Source organism: Bos grunniens, chromosome 22 (genome assembly GCF_055505025.1).
Source record: "Bos grunniens cultivar Pamir isolate PY7600 chromosome 22, Bosgru_T2T1.0, whole genome shotgun sequence".
Lineage (NCBI taxonomy): Eukaryota > Metazoa > Chordata > Mammalia > Artiodactyla > Bovidae > Bos > Bos grunniens.
Window position 1 is genome coordinate 17,436,544 of NC_141186.1, and position 27,094 is coordinate 17,463,637.

At 39.7% G+C, this 27,094-nt stretch overlaps 1 protein-coding gene across 47 annotated transcripts in view; it reads right to left on the reverse strand.

The window, feature by feature from the left end:
• The window catches only part of SETD5 (SET domain containing 5), a 79,256-nt gene extending 54,673 nt beyond the window's left edge, over positions 1-24,583 (reverse strand). For all 47 annotated transcript variants that reach the window (XR_015151088.1, XR_015151085.1, XR_015151086.1 and 44 more), the window contains exon 1: positions 24,258-24,583. The gene's annotated coding sequence lies outside the window, so the exon portion shown is untranslated. The remainder of the gene's footprint in view (positions 1-24,257) is intronic.
• Positions 24,584-27,094: the final 2,511 nt, after the last annotated feature.

A 27,094-nucleotide genomic window follows, 5' to 3' on the forward strand; every position in this document is an offset into this window, starting at 1 on the left:
CACACTACTTGTCTGATATGGTTTTTTTTGGCACCTTAAAAAAACTTTATTAAGAGCAATTTCAAACAAATATAAAATCACAGAAAACCCTGTACTGAACTGATACAGATCCTACCAAGCTTTAATGAACATCCAACTCACATCTTATTTTATTTATAACCTTTCCTCTTCTATACTATTATTTTAAAGTAAATCCCAGAAATACAGGTTGTATGTATTACATCTGCTGAGTAAAGTTGTCCCTTGTTTATTTTAAATATAGTTGAGAGTGGCTAGCATATGATGACAGGTGGCAGTGATATGGAAAGACCATCATTTCATTGCAAAAGTGAAAATGGATAAAAAGCTTAATGTAACCCATCAACTGATTTGCTGAGCAATGTTTATACACACATGGCTATGAAAAAATGTCCCCCCCCCCCTGCTTAAAAAAAATTACTGGGAATTCCCTGGTGGTCCAGTGGTTACAGGATTGTGCTTCCACTGGAGGGCACACAGGTTCAATCTCTGGTTGGGGAACTTGGATCCCACAAACCATGTGGCCAAAAAAAAAGGATCGAAAGCAATTTTTTAAAAAAGCTTTTGGGGCTTATGATTCATTTTATAAAAACTTTTTTGGCTGCACCACAGGGCATGTGTGATCTCGGTGTTCCCCCCTACCCAACCTCCGTGACCAAGTCCCCTACAGCAGAAACCCAGGGAAGTTAAGTCCCTGTATGCAATTATTTTTTGATTTGAGTTTGTTGATAATAAGATTTCTTGTGTTCTTGGGAATGCAAGTTTCTCCTTGTAGCAGAGTTAAGCACAAGCAGACACACAAGCCAGTCTGTGACATAGTATTTCTGTAGGTATATGTTATGCACCAATAAGCAAAAATAAGTGAAACCACAGCATTAAAAAGAGGAGGACTGATTATCCTTCTCTTTATCATCACAGTAGCAATGGCTCATATCTGAGGTGTTGGCCAGCTGTTCTTAATGAGCAATTTCTTAAGAGTACGAGAACCTTAGAATGATGACAAACCTAGGGTTAAAAAAGCTCACCGACTCAATGAAGGCATACTTTACAGTCAAAAAATAACTCACCAATAATGAATAATGGTAAGGGTCACAGTACTAACAATGGTGAGTGTCACAGAAGAGAAACATGTGGGATGTAGATAGCTGATTCCTACATGAACCACAAAGCAGATACCTGATGATCCAGTTAGTGGAAAAGAGGCCCAAATCACTGTCAATGCAAATATATACCATTAAACATTCTATCACCAAACTACCTGCCATAAACTGTATTGATAACAGTAAAGTTAAATAAACAGTGACGTATCCAGTGGTTTTTTGTGTGTGTGTCTAAGCCAAAAATTAGCCTATATTTACTTATACAGTAGGTTACTGTGTAGAATGAAAGCTCTGGAAAAATAAGTACATTATTTCCCTAGAAGAAGATGAACATCTCTGGACCAACTAGCTAGTAATTTTTTATGAGGCTCAGAAACTTTACATATCTGCAAAACATCAAAAATATTTAACTTATGGACTGTAAAGCTATTCTCTGGAAATCTCAATATGAAAAATAATTTAAAACTTTGATACAGGGAGTTCCCTGGTGGTTCAATGGGTAGGACTCCCATGCCTTCACTGTTGAGAGCCTGGGTTCAATTCCTGGCTGGGGAACTAAGATCTTGCAAGCCGTGCAGTGCAGCCAAAATATAAAGAAATAAAAATTAAAACCTTGATAAACCAGTTTCAATAAACACTTCAGCTATACTGGGGCCAAAATTCTCATTCATTAATGAGTGGTGGTGGTTTAGACTCTTGTGACCACATGACTGTCGCCTACCAGGCTCCTCTGTCCATGGGATTCTCCAGGCGAGAATATTGGAGTGGGCTGCCATTTCCTTCTCCAGAGGATCTTCCCAAGTCTCCTGCATTGCAGGCATATTCTTTACTGACTGATGGTGGTGGTTCAGTCCTTAAGTCATGGCTGACTCTTCCAGTTCCATAGTCTGCAGCCTGCCAGGCTCCTCTGTCCATGGCATTTCCCAAGAAAGAATAGTGGAGTGGGTTGCCATTTCCTTCTGCAGGGGATCTTCTGGACCTGGGGATCGAACTGGGGTCTCCCACATTGCAAGCAGACTCTTTACCACTGAGCCACCAGGAAGGCCCTTCATTAAGGAATACTTAAATTAGCCCCAGGGCACAGTCAAAGCAGTACTTTTAAATGAATACAAAGAGTTTAGTAAATTGCTCCAAATTCTTATGCAAAGTATAATCACAACCATATGCCCTGTTGAAATTTCCGAAGTATTTTACCATCTCTTTCAATCGCTTCTGCTGGTTTTTCGGTCCTATCAGAGTCTGACCGTAAGCAAAGCCTAGAATTCCAGCACTGAATCAAGTTGAGGAGAACATGAAGCATCTTAGGTTTTACCTTCCACTTTTCCTTTTTGTTAAAACATCTTCTATTTACAAACTTACTTTTTCCTAAGTAAAATATTCCTAAATATTCAATACTACTGTTTTTGAATATTGTACATATCCTTTTCTAGTGCTTGATAACCAATATGAAAACTAAGACAAATAATAAGAAGAAATCCTATGCCCCAGACTTGGATAAATCTCTTGTAGACCACCCTTAATAACTTATAGAGTAGTGGTTCCCAAACTTGTTGGGCACAGTTTTTTAAAACTGCAAAAATTGTGGGGGTGGAAGAAATGGCTATAGGGGCGTCAAAAGTAGAAACTTGCATTTCTAAAATAAATGAGTCATGGGGGTATGTATAATCTATAATATGGTGACTAGTTAATACTGTACTGCAAGTCTGAAAGTTGCTAAGAGATCTTAAAAGTTCTCATCAGAGGAAAATTTTTTTAAACTATTTAAGGTGAGATATGTTAACAAGACTTTGTATTCAAATCATTATGAAATCATTATGCTTTTTTGTTGTTCAGTCGCCAAGTCGTATCTGATTCTTCGTGACCCCATGCACTGCAGCATGTTAGGCTGCATCATATTGTACACCTGAAATATGTCAATTTAGTCTCAATTAAAAAACAGCCTAAAAAATCAGGCCATTAGGATGTGCCCTAATTCAATATGACTGGTGTCCTATAAGAGAAAGTTTGGACACACTGAGACACACCAGGTACGTGTACACACTGACGAATAACCACAAGAAGAGGCAAGAGAGTGACCAACTGCAAGCCAAGGAGAGAGGCCTCGGGAGAAAACACTCCTGCCAACACCTTGATCTCAGAGTTTTAGCCTCAAAAAAAAGTGCAAAAATTTTATTTGCCAATTGATCTTTTCCAATTGGGGCTAAACAATTTATACTCTGATAAATATATCAGATGATACTTACTAAGTGTGACCAAAAAACCAAAAAGGAAACCCAAAGCAGCTCCCTGCCTGAGAAGGTGCTGTCCTTTGACCTCTTAGGCCAAACCACCAGAAAGCCCCTGGTTAAAGCAGGAAAAAAAATCACACAATCCATGGCTCATCAATGAATTTAGTTTCCTAAGAATCCACTAAGACTCAAGTTTGTGTTTCATGTTTTAAAGTCCAACTCTTCCCCTATATGTATATGAAAGCAAGAAGCAAACCCATAAGGCAGGATCTCCATTTGCCTTAGCATTAATATTTGAAAATCCACCTGAGGTACAACTATCTCATTACTGTTTTTCTAGCAGAATACCTCTTGGCTATTATTTGAGCATCCATATTCATTAAATTTCTACCAACTTTCCGTTACTGAACTGTTAAAAGGAAACAGTATTTGTCTGTTTTGAGGGGGACCTACAATGAATGTTTATTTGGCTATCAGTCTATTACAATGAAAAACAAATCCTAATTTACAAGTCAAAATAAGTTTTAAAGATGTTTGGAAGCTGTTTGACACCATTCCTTACTCTACAGAATCTAGCCTTATTATTAATGATTTCCTTTTTTTTTACTCCCTTTGCAAAAGGTTATTTTCTTTGGGAAAAAACTGGTTTACCAAGCACAACTGAGTGTGCATCTATGCCAATCTGATACAAGCAGGTTTTGATCTCCAGTAGCAAAATTATTTGAATTTTCAAAAATACAAGAACTTCCAGATTCTTTATAAGAAAACAAGTACTGAATATGTTCACAGGTAGGCTCTGTGACAGTTTGCTGCTTGGCCCAACAGGTCAAAGGGGGGCCTTTTTTCAGGCTGAAGAAATCAACCGAGTCAAGTTTTTCTCTTAGGAATAAATCCTAGGATGTTTATAGTTAATAACCTTTTTGAGGAGTAATCACAGATTTCTGTGAGAATCTTATCAAGCTTATGAACCGTTCCCTCAGAAAAATGCAGAGACAAAACTCAAGGTAAAAATTTCAGGGATTCATAGGCCTCTGATCTACACCCTTTCCTGAACTGCAGGCAGTCTGGGATAAAGGAAGCCTGTAACTGACTGAATGATAAATATCCTGGTAAATATCAAGGAGGTCAGAATTTACAATTTGTCTAGTAGGGGACAAAGTCCAATAAAACCTCATCCATTTCCTCTATCTAGATCCTGCAGACGGATCCAATTTTAGGCAAACAATCCTAAAGGAAAAAGGGGAAAATTACAGACGGATGGCAACGCGGAAAGTCAGGAGGAGAGCAAAGGGCAGATTATACTGGTGGCCGCTGCTGCTGCTGCTAAGTCGCTTCAGTCGTGTCCGACTCTGTGCGACCCCAGAGATGGCAGCCCACCAGGCTCCCCCGTCCCTGGGATTCTCCAGGCAAGAACGCTGGAGTGGGTTGCCATTTCCTTCTCCAACATGTGAAAGTGAAAAGTGAAAGTGAAGTCGCTCAGTCATGTCCGACCCTCAGCGACCCTGTGGACTGCAGCCCACCAGGCTCCTCTGTCCATGGGATTTTCCAGGCAAGAGTACTGGAGTGGGGTGACATTATACTGGTGGAGCCTTTCTTAAATAATCTAAGTAATGCAGTATAATGAAAAAAATCCTGGAACCATACAGAGTTGACTCACTTTATTACTAGTTGTGCAACCACTGTTTGTTCATTGAGACCACCCTAGAACACTACTTTGAGAATGAAGTAAAATAACATTAACAGAACTTAGCAAGAAATTGGGCCAAAAAGATAGATCGGGTTTTTCTACTACATCCTACAGAAAAACTCGAACTAGCCAATACTTAGCACATTGGTATGCAGGGTTACAATATTAAAGAAGCAAATAGAGATCAAAAGGAAGGCAAATAGGAGCCACTTTCCTGCTTCCAAGGCAATAGTATTTAGTGGAAGAGAGAAATCTACAGTTTGAGTTTTGTTAGTAACTCACCAAGTCTACTAACAAACTCACCAAGTCTACTACTACTAGACTTGCTAACAGTCACAGAATAATTTGCACTCTTAGCCAAATATTCTATTAATTTTCTTAGAGAAATCTTTACTGTTTGGCATTGATGTGATATTTGTAATATACCCTTTCAGAAATTCACCCATCTCATAAAATGAAATCTTCTGTATACTGAATATACTATTAATTTACCCACTTGCTTCCTCAGTCCTGTACAATTCCTGTCAGGAAGAGTTTCCTGAATTCTTTAAAGACTTAAAAAATATTAAAGTTTGTTTTTAGTATAAAGTCATTATATATCTGTGTAGTCACTCTGTTTTTCCATTGATTGGAAACATCATGTAATTGTCACAAGAGGAACTGGGCTCAAAAGCCAAGTAGCACCAATGGGGAGAAACTGAAACATTTGAATATGTTACTAACCTGCTTTAACAAGACTCAAAACAACCAAGTTGTTACGTTTACTTTAACCTTTAAACTTTTTTATTGTGAAAAGTTTCAGACAAGTAATAAAAAGTAATATTTTACAAGGGACTTCACTTATGTATATCATTTCAACAATTACCAACTCACAGTCAATCTTGTTTCATCTTTCCCCTCTCCTTCATTCTAAAGGAAACACCCGTAACATCATTTTGTTCACAAATATTTCAGCATGCACTGCTAAAAGGTAGAGTCTTTTTTTAAAAAGTGTGTGGATTATAGTTCCTGTTCTGCTTTGGGGCAAAGATCATTGTTTTCTAAAATTTTAACTGGAACAGAGTTGATTTACAATGTTGCGTTAATTTCAGGTGTACAGCAAAGTTAATCAGTTATTCATGTACATATAGCCACTCTTTTTAAGATTCTTTTCCCATACAGGATTGCAGAACACCAAGTCGAGTTACCTTGCTATACAGTAGGTCCTTGTTAGTTAACTATTTTATATATAGTAGTGTGTAATATAGTAATCCTAATCTCCTGATTTATCCCCCAGGCCTTCTGGGGGGGAGGGGGGAGATAATTTTAGCCATTATTTTGTCCCTTTCTAGAACTCCCAATTCCTGTATCTGTGTCACCCAGGGCAAGAAAAAAGAAAAGCCATCCAAATCAGAAAAGAAGTAAAACCATCTCTTTGCAGATGATGGTGTTATATCTAGAAAACCCTAGATATTCCACCTAAAGTGTTTAGAATAAACAAATTCAGCAAAGTCATACGATACAAAATCAACATTTAAAACAGCAATTGTTTTATACACTAACAATGAACTACAGGAAAGAGAAATTAAGAAACTATCCCATTTACAACATCAAAAAGGATAAAATAATTAGGAATGAAATCAACCACATCAAAGATCTGTACAACGAAAACCATAAAACAGTGATGAAAGAAACTGAAGACACAAACGAAAGGATAGCTCATGCTCATCAACTGAAACATTGCTAAAAGTGTGTACATACTCTTTAAAGTCAACAGATTTGATGCGATCCCTATCAAAATTCCAAAGGCATTTTTTACTGAACAGCCAAAGCAATCTTAAGAAAGAAAAAGAAATCTGAAGCATCGTATTTCCTGATTTCAAACTATATTACAAAATTACAGTACAGTGTTGTCATAAAAAGACATATATATCAGTGGAACAGACTAGAGAGACCAGAAATTAATGCATACATATATGGCAAACTAATTTTCAGCAAAGATATCAAGAATTTATAATGGGGAGAAATTCAGCAAAAGCTATGAATCAGGACTTTTTCGGATATTCTTTAATTTTGAGAAGCATCTCTGTTACTAGGACTGTTAAGAATATTTTATAGGCTATGACAGCACATAAGCAACTTAAATGTCCGTAAACAGGTAAATGGATAAAGATACAGTATGTATAGTGGAATACCACCCAGCTATGAAAAAGAATGAAATACTGCCATTTGCAGCAAAACGGATGGAGCTAGAGATTATCATACTAAGTTAGACAAAGACAAAATTGTATCGTATTACTTACATGTGGAATTAAAAAAATAGCACAAATAAACTTATTTACAAAACAAAAAAAGACTCATAGACATAACAAACAAACTTATGGTTACCAAAGAGAAAAGGGATACAAGGAATAAATTTCTAGTAAATCATTTCAAAATATAAATCAGTTCTTCTAAAGCTGATGATTCTGATGGAATAATTTTTCTTAAAAAGTTTAACTATACAAATCTGCTTAAGTCTGAATTTAACTTTAAATGTAAATTTATACAATGGCATTTTGGTGTTATATTTTCTGTAAATTATGGTAGCTGTAAAAGAAACTAAAAGTGCCTTTTGATTTGCATATAACTAAAATATAAAATAAAAATGTGAGTAATTAAAATTTCATTCATTAAAAAAATACACAATGAGGAAACGATAATCTCTCTTCACCATAAATGGTGTCTGGAAGACAGAATATCCACAGGCAAAAGAATGCAACTAGACCCCTATCTTATATCACACAGAAAAATCTACTTAAAATGTATTAAAGACATGAACGTGAGACCCTGAAACCATATAACTCCTGGAAGAAACAAGGGGATAAGTTCCTTGACACTGATCTTGCCAGTAAGTTTTTTAAATTAATTCTTATTGGAGTATAGTTGCTTTACAATGCTGTGGTGGTTTCTTCTGTACCACAAAGTAAATCAGTTATACATACATCCACTCTTCTTTAGATTTTCTTCCCATTTAGGTCACCACAGAACAATGAGTAGAGTTCTCTTTGTTACAGAGTAGGTTCTCATTAATTATCTGTTTTATATACAGCAGTGCATACTTGGCTTCTCTGGTGGCTCAGATGGTAAAGAATCCACCTGCAATGCATGAGACCTGGGTTTGCTCCCTGGGTTGGGTAGATCTCCTGGAGGAGGATGGCAACCCACTCCAGTATTTTTGCCTGGAGAATCCTACAGACAGAGGAGCCTGGCGGGCCACAGTCCACAGCATCACAAAGAGTTGGACATGACTGAGCGACTAGGCATAGCACAGTACATACACATTAATTCCAATCTCCTAATTCATTCCACCCATTCATCCACCTTTCCCCCTTGGTAACTGTAAGTTTGTTTTTCTACATCTGTGACTATTTCTGCTTTGCAAATCAGTTCATTTGTACCATTTTTCTAGGTTCCACATATAAGTGGTATTATATGACACATCTCTGACTTACTTCACTCTGTATGACAATCTCCAGGTCCATCCATGCTGCTGTAAATGGCATTATTTTGTTCCTTTTTATGGATGAGTAACATTCCATTGTATGTGTGTACCAGTATCTTCTTTACTGCCTGAAATTTTTAAAAATTTGACACCAAAGGCCAAGACAACAGAAGCAAAAATAAACAAGTGAGACTAAAACAAACTACAAGCTTCTCCAGAGCAAAAGAAACCAACAACGCAACAAGAAGGTATTATGGAATGGGAGAAAATATTTGCAAACCACACAGCTGGTAAGGGGTTAACATAAAAAACATCTGAGGAACACATACAGCTCAACAGCCAAAAGAGAACAACAACAAAAATTCCAGTTAAAAAATAGGCAGGGGCTTCCTTGGTGGTCCAGTGGCTAAGACTCCACACTTCCACTGCAGGGGTCCTGAGTTCAATTCAGGTCAGGGAACTGGATCCCACTTGCTGCAACAAGGATCTTGCATGCCACAAGACTGAGGATCCCGAGTGCCACAACGAAGACCCAGCACGGCCAAGTAAAAAAAAAAATTAAAAAAGCAAGGGACCTGAATAGGTACTTTCCTAAGTTCAGTTCAGTTGCTCAGTCGTGTCCTACTCTTTGTGACCCCATGGACCGCAGCATGCCAGGATTCCCTGTCCATCACCAACTCCTGGAGCTTGCTCAAACTCATGTCCATCAAGTCTGTGATGGAATCCAATCATCTCATCCTCTGTCATCAGAAAAATGACCAACAGATCCTTGAAAAGGTCCTCAATATCACCAATCATCAGGGAAATGCAAACCAAAACCTCAGTAAGGCATCATTTCACATATGTTGATATGACTGTTATCAAAAAGACAAGAGATAACAAAAGCTGATGAACATGTGGAAAAAAAAGGCACCCCCACGCACTGTTGGTGGGAATGTAAACTGGTGCAACCACTACAGAAAACCATGTGGTGGTCTGTCAAGAAATTAAAAGTAGAACTACCATTTTATTTAGCAATCCCACTTCTGGGGATTATGTCTAAAGGAAACAAAATCACTATCCTAAAGAGCTATCTGTACTCTCACGTTCACTGCGGCATTATTTACAATAGCCGAGTTATGGAAACAACCTAAGTGTCTGCTGAACGATTAATGTATTAAAAAAACATGATATCTATCTACTTACCTACCTACAATGGAACATTATTCATAAAAAAGGGCATCTTGTCATTTTTGACAACATCGGAACCTGGAGTGCCTTACGCTAAGTGAAGACGGAGAAATCATTGCTTATACGTGGAATTATGGAAAAAGAAACAAAAACTCACAGAAACAGAGTGTAGAATGGTGGCTGGCAGGAGTGTAAGAGAAATGGGAAGCCACTGCTGCTGCTGCTAAGTCGCTTCAGTCGTGTCCAACTCTGCGCGACCCCATAGACGGCAGCCCGCCAGGCTCCCTTGTCCCTGGGATTCTCCAGGCAAGAACAGTGGAGTGGGTTGCCATTTCCTTCTCCAATGCATGAAAGTGAAAAGTGAAAGTGAAGTCGCTCAGTCGTATCCGACTCTTCATCACCCCATGGACTGCAGCCTACCAGGCTCCTCCGTCCATGGGGTTTTCCAGGCAAGAGTACTGGAGTGGGGTGCCATCGCCTTCTCCGTGGGAAGCCACTAAAAGGGTACAAACTTTCAATGAAAAAGCTGTCTAAGGATCTAAAGTATAACACACCCTATAAAACTGAAACTTGCTGAGATTAGAATTTATAGGCGCTCTCTCACACACACAAAGGTAAACGTGATGAATGAAAAGTGTTAGTTGCTGGAATCCATTCACAATTTATGCATATATCAAATCATCAAGTTGTATGCTATACATTTATCACAATTTTACCTGTCAATTATACCTCAATAAAGCTTAAGAACAAAAATCTCCCAAACATCTGACCAGATGAGTAACCTGGAGTTATATAGCTTTATCTGAAGGCACTTAAAAAGGCCTCATGATATACCTTAAAACTCCAGAGTTAAAAAAAATCCCTTTAACTTTAGTCACTATATAAGTTGTTTATATAAAACAACTTCTAACGTCTGAAACGGACCTTGGATCCTGAAAAGAAGCTTTGTTTCCTTAAACGTCCCTTCTCTATTAACATTTTTAATGTAATTATATTCATATAGCAAGCACTGGTATATTTGTAGTCAGAAGCCTCAAATTTTACCTAGACATCAATTATTCCTTTAACAGTTTGTTCTTTTCATATAACCAGTGGAGTCCTGAAAATTAGGTGCTATATTTACATTACTCATCCTAAGATGTAGATGAGAGTTTAGAGAACTGATCAAATATTCCTAACAATAATAACTTCCAAAATAAAAGCTAACATGGATAGGGTATTCCTTTTCTAAAAGCCATTGTGTCCTACCTCAATTTATATGCACCAGCTCATGTAATGCCCACAACTAATTTATGAGAAATGCACTATTCCTATGTAGCCAAAAAATTAAACTCACCAAGTTGAGAACCTTGTCCAAGGCCAGAGCAAGAAAACCCACAAACTAGAACCCGAACCAAGGTCTACCCAACTGCAGAACCACTGCTGCTAAGTTGCTTCAGTTGTGTCCGACTCTGTGTGACCCCACGGACAGCAGCCCACCAGGCTTCTCCATCCCTAGGATTCTCCAGGCAAGAACACTGGAGTGGGTTGCCATTTCCTTCTCCAATGCATGAAAGTGAAAAGTGAAAGTGAAGTCACTCAGTCATGTCTGACTCTTCGTGACCCCATGGACTGCAGCCTACCAGGCTCCTCCGTCCAAAGGATTTTCCAGGCAAGAGTACTGGAGTGGGGTGCCATTGCCTTCTCCACAGAACACTCACACCTTTAACTACTATCATGTCACCATTTGGCATATCTTGATTTAACGTATTTTAGCAACAAAAATAAATACACTAGAATGTAAAATAGACTGCTGAAATGATGTGGTAACTTCTTTTATGTGTTATAATTAGAAAGGATAAAACTTTTAATATTTGGCAGGTTTCAGATTTTCAACAATTTTATTTTTAACTTAAAACATATAAAATCAAGTAATTTTACTTTTAAATGACAAAGTTAAAAATCAGATGTCATACTTTCTAAGATAATATTTAAATTTCAGGTCTAAGGGTGAATTACTCAAAAAATGGTATTGATGATCTCTGTATTACAAGTGGTACCAACGGCCCAAGTGCTAGTCAGGTTTCAAGTATCTGAAATCATCAAAGACAAATGGAAAATGATTTAGCATTTCAAGAGAGAGAATGTTTACCCCAATACAAAATAACAAGTTTACAAAAAAAAAATATCAGTTGTTGGTATTTAATAACTTTTACCAAATATGATATTTTTATAAATATAATCTTTTTCCATGCCCCAAATGGGGAAAGAAAGTTTTCCTTTCTTCCCAGAGAAAAGAAGTCTTTTATCTTGAACTGCCTATATTAAGTCAAGAAATTCTGGACAACAGAAGAAAAAAGTCTATATTCCTCTTCTATGGCCTAAAAGTTCCCATTTACTGAAAAATCTAGAAGCAGATAATTTTAGTAAATAAACTAACTTAAATCTTCTTGTGTTATAATAGAAGTACCATGACAAAATCTCACTTTAAATATCATTCATAATTTATCTGTTAAGTCTTACATAATAGGAATGGGAAAAGAAGACAATGGGAAAAATCTAGAAGCTAGATCTGAGTACATTCAGATTTTTAAATTCCACTTAGAAACCATATTTTATATAATTATAAAACAGAAAGTAATCCCTGCAAAGTCTGAAAGTGAAATACAACAAATTAACCTGTTTATCAAGTTGGTGACATAACCACACAAAGATCTATCCCAAGTGATTTTAAACCACTGTAATTTGACTGGACTGTATATCTCTGGAAAGATATATCCTAAGGGCAAAAACAAACTCACTTTCCAGTAATCACATTGCCTGCCATTCTAAAACTGCTGTGTGTGTATGTGGGGCAAAGCATGATAATTACATTGCGTGTTAGTGGAAACTGAGATTTGGGGCATGGGGAAAGACTACATTTATAAAAATATCATGGAGCACTAAATTCAAAATAAAAATTATCAAATATCAACAACTGATATTTTATTTTTTATAAACTTTTTATTTTGTATTGGGGTAAAGTCAGTTGACAATGTTGCAACAGTTTCAGATAAACAGTGAAAGGACTCAGCCAGACATATGCATTCTCCCCCCAAATCCCTTCTCATCCAGGCTGCCACATAGTATCAACAACTGGTATTTCGAAAAAGGAAAAAAAGAGGAAAGGATGAAGCCATTTTTTAGTTCTATCCATGGAAGTGGTCTAGAAAGAAGGTCCAACCCAAGAGCACGAAACACTTCTAACACCCAAACCGTGGTCTCTAAATACCATTTCCCACTAAAAGAAATCAGTTTTGAAGAAATGAGTTAAGTCCAGGTTTGGAGCAGGAAATACACAAAATGATCCGGGAACATCTTGTCACACTAGAAAGCAACAGATCAATCAACGCAAGTCAGGAAACGACTGATAAGGAGTAAAAAGGCTTTGGAGCTAACAGCCAAATGTGGGACAATTTTTAAATGTCAACATTAATGACTGAAAGAGACTGAAACATATCAAACAGGTATAAAACCCTAAGTACACAATAATAATGACTCTTCATGGCTTAACTCTAGAGGTTGCTAAGTTACCAACCCATTATCTTGAAAACTAGTAAGTAAGGGGGAAAAAAAGTAAGCACTGATTTTGCCTTTCCTATTCAAATTGTTATCTTAGGGGACCCACATAATTAACGAGGGTGAGTATTACAGAAAATAAGCAGTGATAGAATCTAAGCCGGTTCTTCTCGAAGTGTGGTTTGAGAACTTCTGAAGTTCTTAGATTCTTTCAAGGAGCAAGTAAAGGCTTTTTCTTTTCAACTATGTATCTGTGGGAGGCCAGATTTTCTTCAGTCGTCAACCAAAACAATTTATCACAACAAATTAAATGCAGAAGTAACTATAAGAAACAGTTGTCTTCTATCACCAAAGAGATTTGTTAAATGTTAATACCATTAAAAAAACTGGAAAGTTATTTTTCATAATCATGTTACATACATCAGCAGGATTTGTTATTGCTATTCTAAAATTAGTTAATAACATTAAAAAATACTGTTTTAATTTCTAGTATGGTAAATCTTAATAGAAACTATGCAAACAGAAACTCTCTGGGGCCTTGAACAGCTGCCTAACATCACACAGACAAGAAGACATTATGTAACTCTTAAGGAAAGTACCTAGTACTTTATTATGAAGTATACTTGCAATGGATCTAATCTCTAATTTACACAGGGGGTCATCTAATAGTAGAACATGGAGACACAATTTCCAAAATCCAACAGTAAGAACTCAACACAATGATAAATTTCATTAAGTGTATAATATGAGGAAAAGAGAACCTATAAATTAGAAAGACAAACTTATCAACCAAGTGCAGTGTACTGACCTTATCTTGATCAAACGGAATGGTTTCATTAAAATTCAAAGGGAGTCCATTTTTTCTATTTCCCCTCTGTTTTGTTGTATTTGGAATTTTTCATAACAAAAAATTAAATCTGTATCTATTCCCTTCCTCACTACCACTAAAAAGAAAAAGGGCATTGTAAAACTCTCTTTAATTGCGAAGTCATGTCTGACTCTTGTGACCCCATGGAGCCTGCCAGGCTCCTCTGTCCATGGGATTCTCCAGGCAAGAATACTGGAGTGGGCTGCCATTTCCTTCTCCATTCTAAAACTGTCCATATGAAAATGGGGGTTCAGAGAAAATGCAAGTTGCTCAGTCCTGTCCGACTCTTTGCGATCCCATGGACTACATAGTCCATGGAATTCTCCAGGCCAGAATACTGGAGTGGGTAGCCTTTCCCTTCTCCAAGGGATCTTCCCAACCCAGGCATCAAACCCAGGTCTCCGGCATCGCAGGCAGATTCTTTACCAGCTGACACATAAGGGAAGCCCAAGAATACTGGAGTGGGTAGCCTATCCCTTCTCCAGCGGATCTTCCCAACCTAGCAATCAAACTGGGATCTCCTGCATTGCAGGTGGATTCTTTACCAACTGAGCTATCAGGGAAGACCCTAATATGAGGGTTCAGAGAAGCAAACAGAAAAATCCTAGCAAAGAAGACAATCAGAAGAGCTCCAAAAAAACTGCATTGCTACAGAGTGACAGAAAGTTCCCACGATCCTCTATAATTAGGGTGAGGATATAATTTATGGCCCAAACCAGGGCATTTTTGAGAGTGAAAAGGGTGCCATTACTAATTACTTGGGAGACATAAATCAGGAGTGTCCCAGGGAAACCAAGACATAAGGTCACTCTATCCATAAAAGATTAAATTAAAAAAATCATTTTTCACAGTATATTCAACTCAATCCTCTGGGTTAACTATTTTCCAAAGAACCATATTTCTAGTATTATAGAGTTCAGAAAAGCTAAGGTATTCTATACAAAAAAATTGTTTCATCCTTCTTGCCTAGCACAGTTGTATCATAAAGTTAGATATGTTTACTTCTCCTCTTGGGGCTTAGTATATTCTACAAACGTCCAGCTATTCCTTTTCATACCAACTGTGCATGATAAACTATGAGAGGAAAACTACACTTACCCAGAGCCTTGCTTTTCTAAAAATACATGTCTTCCCATGAACCTCCACACAAGACCTTATCAGGCTCCTACTCAATTTATGAATGGATACCTTATGCGTAGCAACACTTCAAATCTTAATGGCCTAAGGGTAAAGTAAGGAAGAAAAAGCAAAAACACTTCATCCAGCACAGGCTCCAAAGAGCACTGGCATTATCACCTACTTAATCTAAAGCAGTATGGCTATAGTAACTGCAGAGTTTCATACAGGATGTTGGCATAATTTTTTAAAAAAGAATCTTTAGCAAGTATCTGGTTTTAATATTGCTTATATAATATGTGCCACCAAGAAATGAGTACCTGTTAAGCTCTAAATACTTTATCCCATTTAATCAGTTTTTTAAATATTTGGTTAAGTTTTTCCAATAAAAGTAGTTTAAATATGAAAATATGAAACAATTTGGTACAATTTGTTGTTGTTGTTTAGTTGCTAAGTAGTCTGACTCTTTGCGACCCCATGCCATGCTTAGCCTGCCAAGCTCCTCTGTCCATGGGGTTTCCCAGGCAATACTGGAGTGGGATGCCATTTCTTTCTCCAGGGATTGAACCTGTATCTTCTGCTTGAAAGGCAAATTCTTTACCACGGAGCCCTATAATTTAGCCCCATCCTAAAATGTGCACTGACATGATTTCAACCTTTTATTGTTTATTAAGTTATAACATTAAAATTTCAATTGCCATAAATAAATCTGTCTGCTGAAAATAAAAGTTTATGTCATCCAACAATCTAATGCTACAGCATGCAATCTAAATGTTCAGTATGCAATCAATCACAGTGCCTCAAAAGTCTTTCTCTTTATTTTACTTTAGGTGATTAAACACCTTTGTTTTTAGAAAATGTAGGTTTTTTTTTAAAAAGTGCCTTTTAGATTCTATCCCAATGTTATCATATTAAATATTTATTTTCAAAATAACCATATGTAACTGTGGCTCTTCCATTCCTATCTGGTTTCTCTTATAAAATAAGTCAATTCTCAACAGCCTACATCAATGAAGGAAAATGTAACATAAAGGCAGAGTAATTGCCAACAGGTCCTTCCAGGTTATTCCTCATAAAAAAAGCCTTCCTTTGATATCAAGAATGCCTGAACAGTTGATTATTAACTGCAGATCATCCTCCTTCACAGAGCTGTGACAGAAAACAAATTGTATGTGTTGAGGAACACAGAGAGGCTGGTGGAAGGAAAACAGAATTTTTCAACACAGGCCAAAGATCCTAACAGGACAGAAATAAAAAAACCCACAAAGACGGGGGGACAAAAAAAAAGAAAACAACCTTAAACAAAATGACAAACTATGGGTGCGAATATAAAACAAGGAGATCCATATGGACATACACCAAAATTAACAAGCCAACATTATTAAATATGCTAACACTATACTGGAACATTATAACTAGATCATAATTTCTAAGAATTATGAAATAATCCTCTTACTATATTCAGCAGTGCACATGCCTTATTAGATTACTAGGTTTTACTTGAGTCTTCACATTTCAGGACTGGGGATGAGAAAATTTCACCATCAGAAAACAATAAAATTTCTTATGGGGGGATGGTACGGAAAAAACAAGGCTTGAAGAACATAAATTAGCAGCTTGAAGAAAGAGCTCTGAAGGATGAAAAAAAATCTATATTCAAACAATTCCACTTCCACTAAGGCAAAGGGGTAGATTCATCAAGGTTTAATTTTTTTAACCTTACTGTTATCATAAATCTGAGTTATACAAGTTAGTAATTCCCAATTCAAACTGCAAACATTATCTACAGAAGAAATTCTTTTCTTTCTTCAAGCTAATATGGTGGCATTTGGTGCTAATAGTGACTGTGTTACCAACCAATAAAACACAAGTATGCTTAAAAACATCTTTTTTTCCCCGGAAGGCTAACAATTGAAATGGTTTATCAAGAAAGAGAATAGAAGATACTTCAGTTATAAAATCTCTTTTGCTATGGACTTTTGAGAATTGTTTGAGAATAGGACAAATAAGCTTTGTATTTAAGTACATAAAAAACAAGCCCACAATCTAATCATAATAAAAATCATATCTGCCAACCCAATTTTTCCCCTTTGTCCTATTTTATTTTTTTGCTAGGGAGAGGCGTTGTGGGATAATAGCAGGAAGTAAGGTGGAGCAGCTGCACAGACAAGAGGTACGGTGCTGCGTTTTACCTCCATTCTGGCCTACTGCTGGCTATGTCTTATTGCAAATGAGATGAACTGTTTGGGGAGCCAAATAGTTATCAAAACCTGTGGGATCAAATCATGCCCCTTCCCCACTTTTGCCAGGAACTTTTTAGGGACTCTGGCAAGATTCAGGTAATAGGAGTACTAGAAGCCAGGATGACGAGATTTCTAGTTACCTGGAAAGTGGAGTGCACATTCCTGTGTGCGTGTACATGCACATGTATATGCACAAAAGACGCTTATCCTAGTGCTGGCAATGTTAGTCTCAGGACATGTAAAGGAAACTGTCTGAAATGGAGGCCAGGGTTTGAACTAGGTGGCTTCTATTTTAGTCACACAAACCTATGGAAATAATCCATGTGAATGAACTTTAAAGAGAAGAAACGACTACCCTAAATTTCTATAATAATATAAAATGCAGCCCACTAAATCTCATGTTAATGTTGATACTATTTCATGAAAAATAGTCTAATGGGAATAATTAGTCACTCAAATTTCCTTTTTCAGGTCAAAATATATCATTACTGCCAAGACCACTGTGCATAAAAATATGGTAAGTGGGTAACACATTTATATTTCTTTTACTAAGGGAGAAGACACAAAACATGGTCAGGCTTGCTTACTATTAAAATGTGCATTAAAGATATTTTTAATTATTCTGTTGAGTTAAAACACCTCTTCTTTGCTAACAGCCACAAGCTCTAAATCCATAAGAAAAAAAAAGTTAACACTCCAGTTTCCTCTGTTATCGCCTGCAGTCTGGATATAAGGGAAAACTCTAAGTCTGGTTTAGTAACATTGCAATGCAGGTTGTATCTCAATTCAAGCAACAGAAGTACTCTTAGAAAACTGAGTTCAAATCAATTATGTCTAAAAATCAAATTCTCGGAAAATATATTAAGCATTTATTTAAAAGAATTTCAGCATATATTTTTTTTAATGTAGGAATCCTTTTGCAATCAAAATAATTGCTAACTTGTCTGTAAATGCAATTCTTCAATATTTTGGTTTTTTAACAACAACTGGCACAAAAAACCCAACCAAACAAAAAGAATAGGCACACATGCACTGTTCAACATTTTAAAAGTAACTATAAATACTGTTCAGGACATTGATCCTTTTAACATTTTAATGCAAACTTATACAAACTTTGAATTATTTCATTATGATTTCGTATAAAGGAATAATGTCAGATCTCTTCCAACTCTGTGATTATTAATTCTAATAAGCTAGATGCAACCACCCCACTTGCAGCTGGGAGCTGAGCACTTACGTATCAAATAAGGTTGTGCCTAACCTAAAAGGGAGGTTGGGTAATCTCCAGGGAATATCAGGTTGTCCAGGAAGTAGCGATGAGACTGAAATAATAAGCAGCCTTTCTTTAGTTAACATTTTACATGATGGCAACCCAACACTTGAATGCTGAAGCGTGCTCTTCATAACACTGATATAAAATTGCAGCTAACAATATGTAACTATTTTACAAAGGGAAACAAATCATTCTACTATTCTGGTCTAACCCAATAATCAAATATGGACAATATACATACTGAAATATAAAGGTTTTATTCAGATACAATATTCTTTCCTATTTTTAAATGAGAATTCAACAGTCAGATGCTCTAGAACTGGTCTACTGGGGAGGTGATTTGAATTTAGGGGGATACAAAGCTTTAAGATTTCATTTTTCCTTGGAGGAAGGGATGGGTTCCTACCAGACATTCAGGGATATACTAAATTTGGGGTTACCATTATATGGTTGGCACAAATTCAACGCTTGAGTAGGAACTATAAATGTTTTCTTTAACTGTAAGCCAAACTGAATCATCTCCCAGGGAAAAGAACCTCCTCCTCCTGCCTTTCCCACCTCCTACCCCTCCCCCACCAGCACTGCCTCCCTGCTGTGCAAAGAGCCCTTTGTCCTGCCCTGCACTTATCTAGCTGTTTGGCCATATTGACAGGCCAACTAGAGGCATAATAAGCGAGTCAGTTTGCCATAAGCAGCTGGCAGTTTGAAACAAAAATCTTCCTTTTCTACTCAGACCAAGTCCTGCTGCAGACGTCTCTGGCTCCTCTCATCCTTCCATCTATTTTTCAAACAGCACAGCGAGGAATTCTGCATTTTCCCTCAACTAGGTAGCACATCAGAAACTTGACTCCCCAGACAGAGACATTCTGAGTAAAGTCCTACATCTACTGCTTTTTCTGTGATTCGTAACACAGGCCAAGGAGTAGCCTCAGCTCTAGGTGTATATACATGACTAACACGGCTAAGGAAATGATTACTACTTCAATCTGCCATCAAAACTCTTGAGAATGTTCATACTTCAAGAGAAGACAGAAGAGCACAGATATCGGTAAGATCCTATCAAGACACATATATCAGATAAAGACATCCAATAATCGTAGTGTTTTAAAAAACTAAGACATTATTCCAATAAGCAGGAAATTCCTTATCCCTGTCTTTATGTCAAAGATACTTAAAGTGACCCTTACATCTCTCCCTGAGGTATTCAGCAAACAAAATCAATATGATGGAAAAACTGAGTGAGGCAGGATGGGATTACAAATTCCTTGCTTGGTGAGAGCGGATATAAAGTAGACAGAGATTCTGCTTCATTGTTCCTTTTATCTCTTATACTTCTCTTCATAAGTGTTAGGAGTTTCATATACTGTCAGAATAAGAATTCTCTAAAGCAATGCTTTCCAACACACTGCCCCCCCAACCAAGCTATGGGGTATCTACTCAATTCAGAATGAATATACAACACAACATTTTTCATAAGACTAACTGATTAAACAATGTATGTACTGAGGAATTAAAGAAATGATATTCTGTTAACCTCTCATGAACTACCCTGAATCTTCACCACAAGAGAAGTCACTGCATCAACAGAAAGGTTAAAAATGCCATTTCACCACATACTTTGGAATTTTTGGCAGCAAGGAATGGTGTCAATCGTTATTTATCATAGGTACATTATACTTTGAGGAGTGACTGAAAGAATTTTTTTCTTTTTACAAATAACCATCAGTTGTATTACTAAATATATATTATTTCACAATTTTGCAGAGTTGAAGTTTCGTTTGTCCTAAATAACAAAAAATAAGAAAACTTTATTTTATTCACGATCCACTTTTTCACTGGTAAGATGTATCCAACAATCACTGACTGTCCTTAGCTTTTGCCCAATATTTCATAAATTACTTGAATATGAAGAGGATAAAGTAAAAGTGGTTGTCTGCACATCTGCATTTTGAACAATATTATTTTCCTGTCCAAAGGGAAAAAATGAAGTGGCCATCCTCCTCCAGAAAGGCCAAAATAAGTCCAAAAAGTATGTACATTTCTGGACACAAAACACTATCAGAAGACAGTAAAAATTTCAAACATGCTGGTTAAAGAAATTCTATGAAAAGGCCCTCTATGCTCTTAAGGAAATGATCTTATATTAGATCTCAAAGGGATTCCGAACAGGAAATACAAGTTAAAAGCAATTATTTTATAAGGTAGCTTTCATATTATATGAAAGACAACTTAAAGACATTTGTATCTATGTTAAACAGCCAGTATGAGTGACACCATACTTATCTGATATGGCATCTTTTATATGTGATAGTAATAAGAATTAGAACCACCTAAAACGTTATCCATTAAAGGTTCTGTTTCATTAGTCCCCCTGCAACACTGAAAGACAATGCAAGCAACATTTGTGAATGACAAAACTCATTTCCATTCTTTCTGGTTCCCGCCACAAACGCCAGAGTCATACTACACATTACAGATGACTGGGTTCATTTACACAAAACTGAACATACTAAAATTCTGAAGTAAAAAAATATATATATGTAGGATGCATGAGTCTTAGGGGGAGACAATAACGGGCATCTGTTAAATATTGGATGTAACTGATGGTATATGGGGCTGGTGATTCTCCTTCAAGTACTTCCATACTCAACAAACTGTTCGGCTTGATCAGAGATCTTCCTAAACTGTGGGAACCGTGGAAGAAGACAGACTACATAAAGGGCCTAGAGGCTATCATCTCAAGTATCCTGTATACTAGGTTTATTCAATTTCTGAGTATTCCTTCTGGTCTGTCATATTTCAGATGGATCACTGTCAAACATATACATCCTTGTGATGTTAGACAACTATACGCAACACATAATTAATCAATATCACAGGTCAAATTCTAAAGAAATAATCTAATTTGGAGAAATCTATTACTAACAGAAAATAAGAAAATACTTGATATTTATATATAGAAATTATTCTGCAAAGGACAGTTGTTTCTAGAGTTTAAGACCCTAAATATAGTAAAATGTTTAGCAAAAGCATCTGTTCAATAAGGTAAGTATGGTCTAACAACTGGAAGGAAGAAGCCGTACAAATAAAGTATTAAAATTGATTTAATGATTAAAAAGATGGAGGAAAACATGCCAGCTGCAGAAAAATCAACTGATATTTTCCCCATTCTGGTTCTCAGGAAGATCCTTAAATTCTTATTACCTTGGTTTTAAAAGGATTGAAAAATTAGGACTCAAATGGAACTTCTGGTCCTATCCAAGCAAAATCCCAAGATTAAAATAAAAAATCTGCCACAAAAACCAAACATAAAAGTCTTTAACTACGATCCAGTTTCCAAATGCTGATATCCATAAATGGGTAGAAGGTTATGAATTGCTAATTCTCATCTCCCCACCAATAAAATGCAAACCAGCACAGCAGTGAAAATTCCCAGGAAAGCAAGGTTTCCGTCTTAGCCCTGAAGCAGCCATTGCCTAAGTGCAGCTCCCTGCAGCCAACAGCATTAATGGACGCTGCACTGCTGTCCTTCCCTGGAGACAGCAGCCAGCACTACTCAAGCTTCTCACGTAGCAACCAGAGCTCCAGAGCCAGCAGCTGCTGCTGCCTTGTATACTCACCCCTGTGATCCAACCCAAAGGAACAACCTTCTTCTTACCCCACCCCCACTCCTTACACATTCTTTTTTTTTTGGACCAGTGCTCCATGCCAGAAGGGCTGGAATTATGCCTTTAGAAAGAAACAATCCTAAGGTCACCCTTTTAGTTTTAACTGTGGATTTTTATTAGAAAAATCAACATTTACCAAATTCCAAATATACACTCAATAAGGCACCAATTTAGGAGTGAAGATTAACCTTTAGTCTTTAAAAGGCCAATTTGCTAAACATTCTCTTTACACTCAAATTTAAATTTGCAGTTAAAGAAAGAAGCTTGTGTTGTGTCCTACCAAAGGACATAATCATTTTTCTACATAGTGACATCCTGAGTAAACCTTAAAAGATTCTAATCCCATAACGAGCCAGAATTTTTGGCTATAGAAGAAAACTAATGATCCTCCTGAAAAAACCGGCAGAAATCTAATAAAAAAATTTCCTGTCCTCCAACAGGCCCAGAAACCTCTGAAAAGGTGAGGTTTACTAGCTCAGATTCCACACACCTCAAATTACCACTTATAATTTTCCTCTCAGAGTGACCTACAAACACTGATATAAAACTAATCAAGAAAATTTCCCAAATAGGGGGTACACATTCTATTGAAAAGCTCTTAACACTCAACTCAGCTGGATCCACCCTAATCACAGTATTGCTATGTAATATGTAACATCTGCCCAACAAAAATGTTAATATGACCTTGGTCATAAATATGTCATTTAAATGCAACTCGTTTCATCAAGGGATAAAGGAAATTTGCAGAGAACCTGGGGATTCTTTTAGTACTATGAGAACGGGGAAAACTGGAAAAATAAACCAAGTATAGACAAAGCCCAATGCAACCCAGAGGTCTGGGCAAGAAATGAGTTAGTGGTGAACACATTGCACAAGTAACATGAGAAAGCAGAAAATGCAGGTCATACACGCACCCCTGACCCAGACCAGCAGAGCTGGCTGCAGCATCAGTATCCAAGGGAAAGACCAGTTATTCCCAAGAAGTGAGATGAGCAAAGGAGCTCTGTAGAACAAATTAGCATAGAAGGGGCTTTCCCAACAGAAACTTTCCCTCTCACGCGATTCACCTACTTAAAAACCAGGGCTTTTTCTCACCACCATTCACTTCGCATCCCTGGCTTCCACGCAGAGGGAAAGGGAATTGATAAAGGCTACATTTTTCTGCCTTTAAAGACGTTCGCAAACGATCGCTCTCCACGCCCAAGGCAGGGAAAACGACACAATCTGGCTCAACTCCAAGCTAGAACCCTACAAATTCAGTGAGGCCATCTCAGATATTCTGGGGCTTACGCCACTGAGAGCCCAAGAATGTGAGGTGGGGGTGGCGAAGGTAATGTCCTTAGTGTGGGAAACGAAGCAATCATCTGCGATGGGGACCCCAGGACGAGGGGGAAGGCGTCCAGGAACATTCGGGGGTGGGGTGGGGAGATCGAAGCCCCCCCGAGAGGGATCAGAGTTGTCACAAGGCCGCGCGAACGGGGGTGGGGGTGGCGTTTGGGGAGGGGAAAAAAAGTGTGCCTGTGTATTTTGAGAGGAGAGCAGTGAGAGGCCTATCCTCAAGTAAAAGGTAAACGTGGAGTAGGCAGTTCCCGGGAAAAGGGGTGAAGAGGCGTGGGGGGAGGGGAAGCGTCCTGACCCAGGAAAGACGTGAAAAGGGTAGTGGGGTCGACGAGATTACGGATGGGGCCTCTCCGCCTGGGAAAGGGGTGCAACGGTGTGTAGGGGGCGGCGAGGGGGATGAGAAGGGGCAACATCCTCCTACTGAGAGCCTGGGGAGGGCCAGGCCCACGTCCCGAGAGCAAGCGCGGGGAGACGGAGGAGGTGACCCTTCCCTCCCCCGGGGCCCGGTCGTGAGGGTAGGTCTCTCTTTTCTGTTGGACCCTTACCTTGTCCCAGGCCTGGGCCCGGGCTGCGGCGCACGGCACTCCCGGGAGGCAGCAGGACTCGAGTTAGGCCCAACGCGGCGCCACGGCGTTTCCTGGCCGGGAATGGCCCGTGCCCGTGAGGTGGGGGTGGGGGGCAGAAAGGCGGAGCGAGCCAAAGGCGGGGAGGGGGAAGGGCCAGGGAAGGAGGGGGGCCGGCACTACAGTGTTGGCGGACTGGCGGGACTGGGGCTGCGTGAGTCTCTGAGCGCAGGCGGGCGGCGGCCGCCCCTCCCCCGGCGGCGGCGGCGGCGGTAGCAGCTCACTCAGCCCGCTGCCCGAGCGGAAACGCCACTGACCGCACGGGGATTCCCAGCGCCGGCGCCAGGGGCACCCGGGACACGCCCCCTCCCGCCGCGCCATTGGCCCCTCCGCCCACCGCCCCGCACCCATTGGCCAACTCGCTGCCAATCAGCGGAAGCCGCCGGGGCCACCTAGAGAAGAGGCTGTGCTCTGGGGCTCCGGCTCCTCAGAGAGCCTCGGCTAGGTAGGGGAGCGGAACTCTGGTGGGAGGGGGTCCGGCGGATTGGTGGGGGGATGGGTGGCTGAGGTCGTCTGGCCGGTACCTGGGGGTCGCTTTCCCCGGTGGGAAGAGGGGAGCATAGCGTTTGTTACGCTGAAAGGGAGAGAGGTGGTCAGAGGCAGGCGGGAGTGCGGCCCGCCTTGCGGCAACCGAAGGGGGAGGGAGAAGGGAGCGGAAAAGGCTCGAATCCGGACGGAGCCATTGCTCCTGCAGAGGGAGGAGCGCTTCCGGCTCTTATCTTGTCACTGATTGGTTGCTGCTGCTCCCGCCGTGTGTGAAAACACAAATGGCGTGTTTTGGTTGGAGTAAAGCGCCTGTCAGTTACAGCCTCGGGAGTGCGCAGCCGCCTAGGGACTCTCGCATTGCCCACTGGGTGGGTGCTTAGGTAGGTAGGGTGGAGAGAGACTTGGATGAGCAGGCGCGGTCGGCCTCCCACGGGGAGGTAGGGGTGGGGGTGGGAAGGGAGGGTCAGTGAAAGTGGCTTCGCGCGGGCGTCCTACCACCCTCCCCTTCCTTCGGGGGAGTCGGTTTACCCGCCGCCTGCTTGGCTTCGGCATCTGATTGGCTGCTGAAGCTCAGGGAACGGCCCCTTGTTATTGGCTCGGGTCCCAAATGAGCGAAACCACTGCGCGGGTCGGCGGGGAGGCGGTCGTTGGTACGATCCTCCCCGAGACCCAGCGCCGCAGTGTCTGGCCCCGCGCCCCTGCGCAACGTGGCAGGAAGCGCGCGCTGGAGGTGGGGGCGGACTACCGGGCCGAGGATTCTGGGTGGTGGCGATTGCGGCTCCGCCCTGGGCGCCCGCTCCCTGAAGGACAAGACTAGCCCGACCTGCTCCTGGACCCGTGGGGCTGAAGGGAGGAGTGGGGGTCGGTGCCGCTGGCTTGTGGGTGGGAGGTGCATGTTCTCCAAAAATCGGCGCGAGCTGCAATCCTGAGGTGGCTGCAGTGGAGGAGGCGGAGAGAAGGCCGCACCCTTCTCAGCAGGGGGAGGGGAGTGCCGCAATACCTTTATGGGAGTTCTCTGCTGCCTCCTGTCTCCTAAGGACCGCCCTGGGCCTAGAAGAATCCCTCCCTCCCCCGCGATCTCGTCATCGCCTCCATGTCGAGTCTCGATTATGGGCGGGATTCTTTTGCCCAGGCTTAACCTTATTCCTGGGCGTTGTCCTGCAGGGGATCGAGCAGGTATAAGACTTAGAGGACGAACCCAATTTCTTTTATCTTCCCACAGGCTTGAGTTTGTGTCACAAAATAATTATAATGGGGTGGTGGAGTGAAATGAAGTCCAGGCAACACCTAGGACTTATTTTATGCAGCGAGACTGCGAGTTGCTACTTCTTAACATCCTTTTGTTGCATATTTTCCAGGAGATTGAGAGAGAGGTTAAAAGCTTGCTCTCCTGAATTTTATACTCTCCCCATTTGAGACAGTTGAGAAATAGGTTAAAGGCATGCTGTCTTGAGTTCCCCATTTGAGACCGTTGCTACACCGCCAAAACAGCATTTTAGATTAGATCTTAAAAATTTAATTCCCCACCCTTGCATTCTCAGAGTCAGGCCTTTTAGCAACTCTCACTCATACTTTCAGCCCATTTTCTGTTTGTTACACTTGCTCATCTTGTCCCAGTCATACCACTGGCTTTCTCCTCTCCTGTTTTTGGTATCCCGGTGAGTCATGAAACCAGACAGGTTTCACCACCAATTAAGGCTACCCAGCTCGAGCATAGGCTTCACTCTTGCCCAGAAATGCATTTATTCCTCTTTTATGGATATTCTGGAGTCTTTACCTTGATTTTCATTTAATTTTTTAACCTCAGCTGGGATTCTACTGACCCTCTTAATAGTCCAGATGATCTTGACGACTGCTTTGCTGAGAACCGGACGTGAGGTTCAGCAACATCTCTTTTATATCCTTAGAATACCTTTCAACCCATTTTCATTGATATGCTTATGAGTTAGTAATCAAGCTCAGTTGCCATAAGGCTAGTATCCTTCGAACGAGGATCTCTTGTCTCTGATATCTGCTGATACAACTTTCATATGTGTCCAGGACAGTAGTTCTCATACAAAGATAACAGCATGGAAGTAACCGATCCAACTCCTTTACTGCCTGGTAACTACTGACAGGATGCGTTCCATCATCACAAATGTGATGTACAAGGTCCCTCAATGGACTAACCTCACCTTAACAGCCTTTTTGTTTGTGACAGTTTTCCACATACACACCCAAACAATATTATTGGACCTCTTTGTAGGGGTGGTTCCTCCTGGAATGCTACCCTT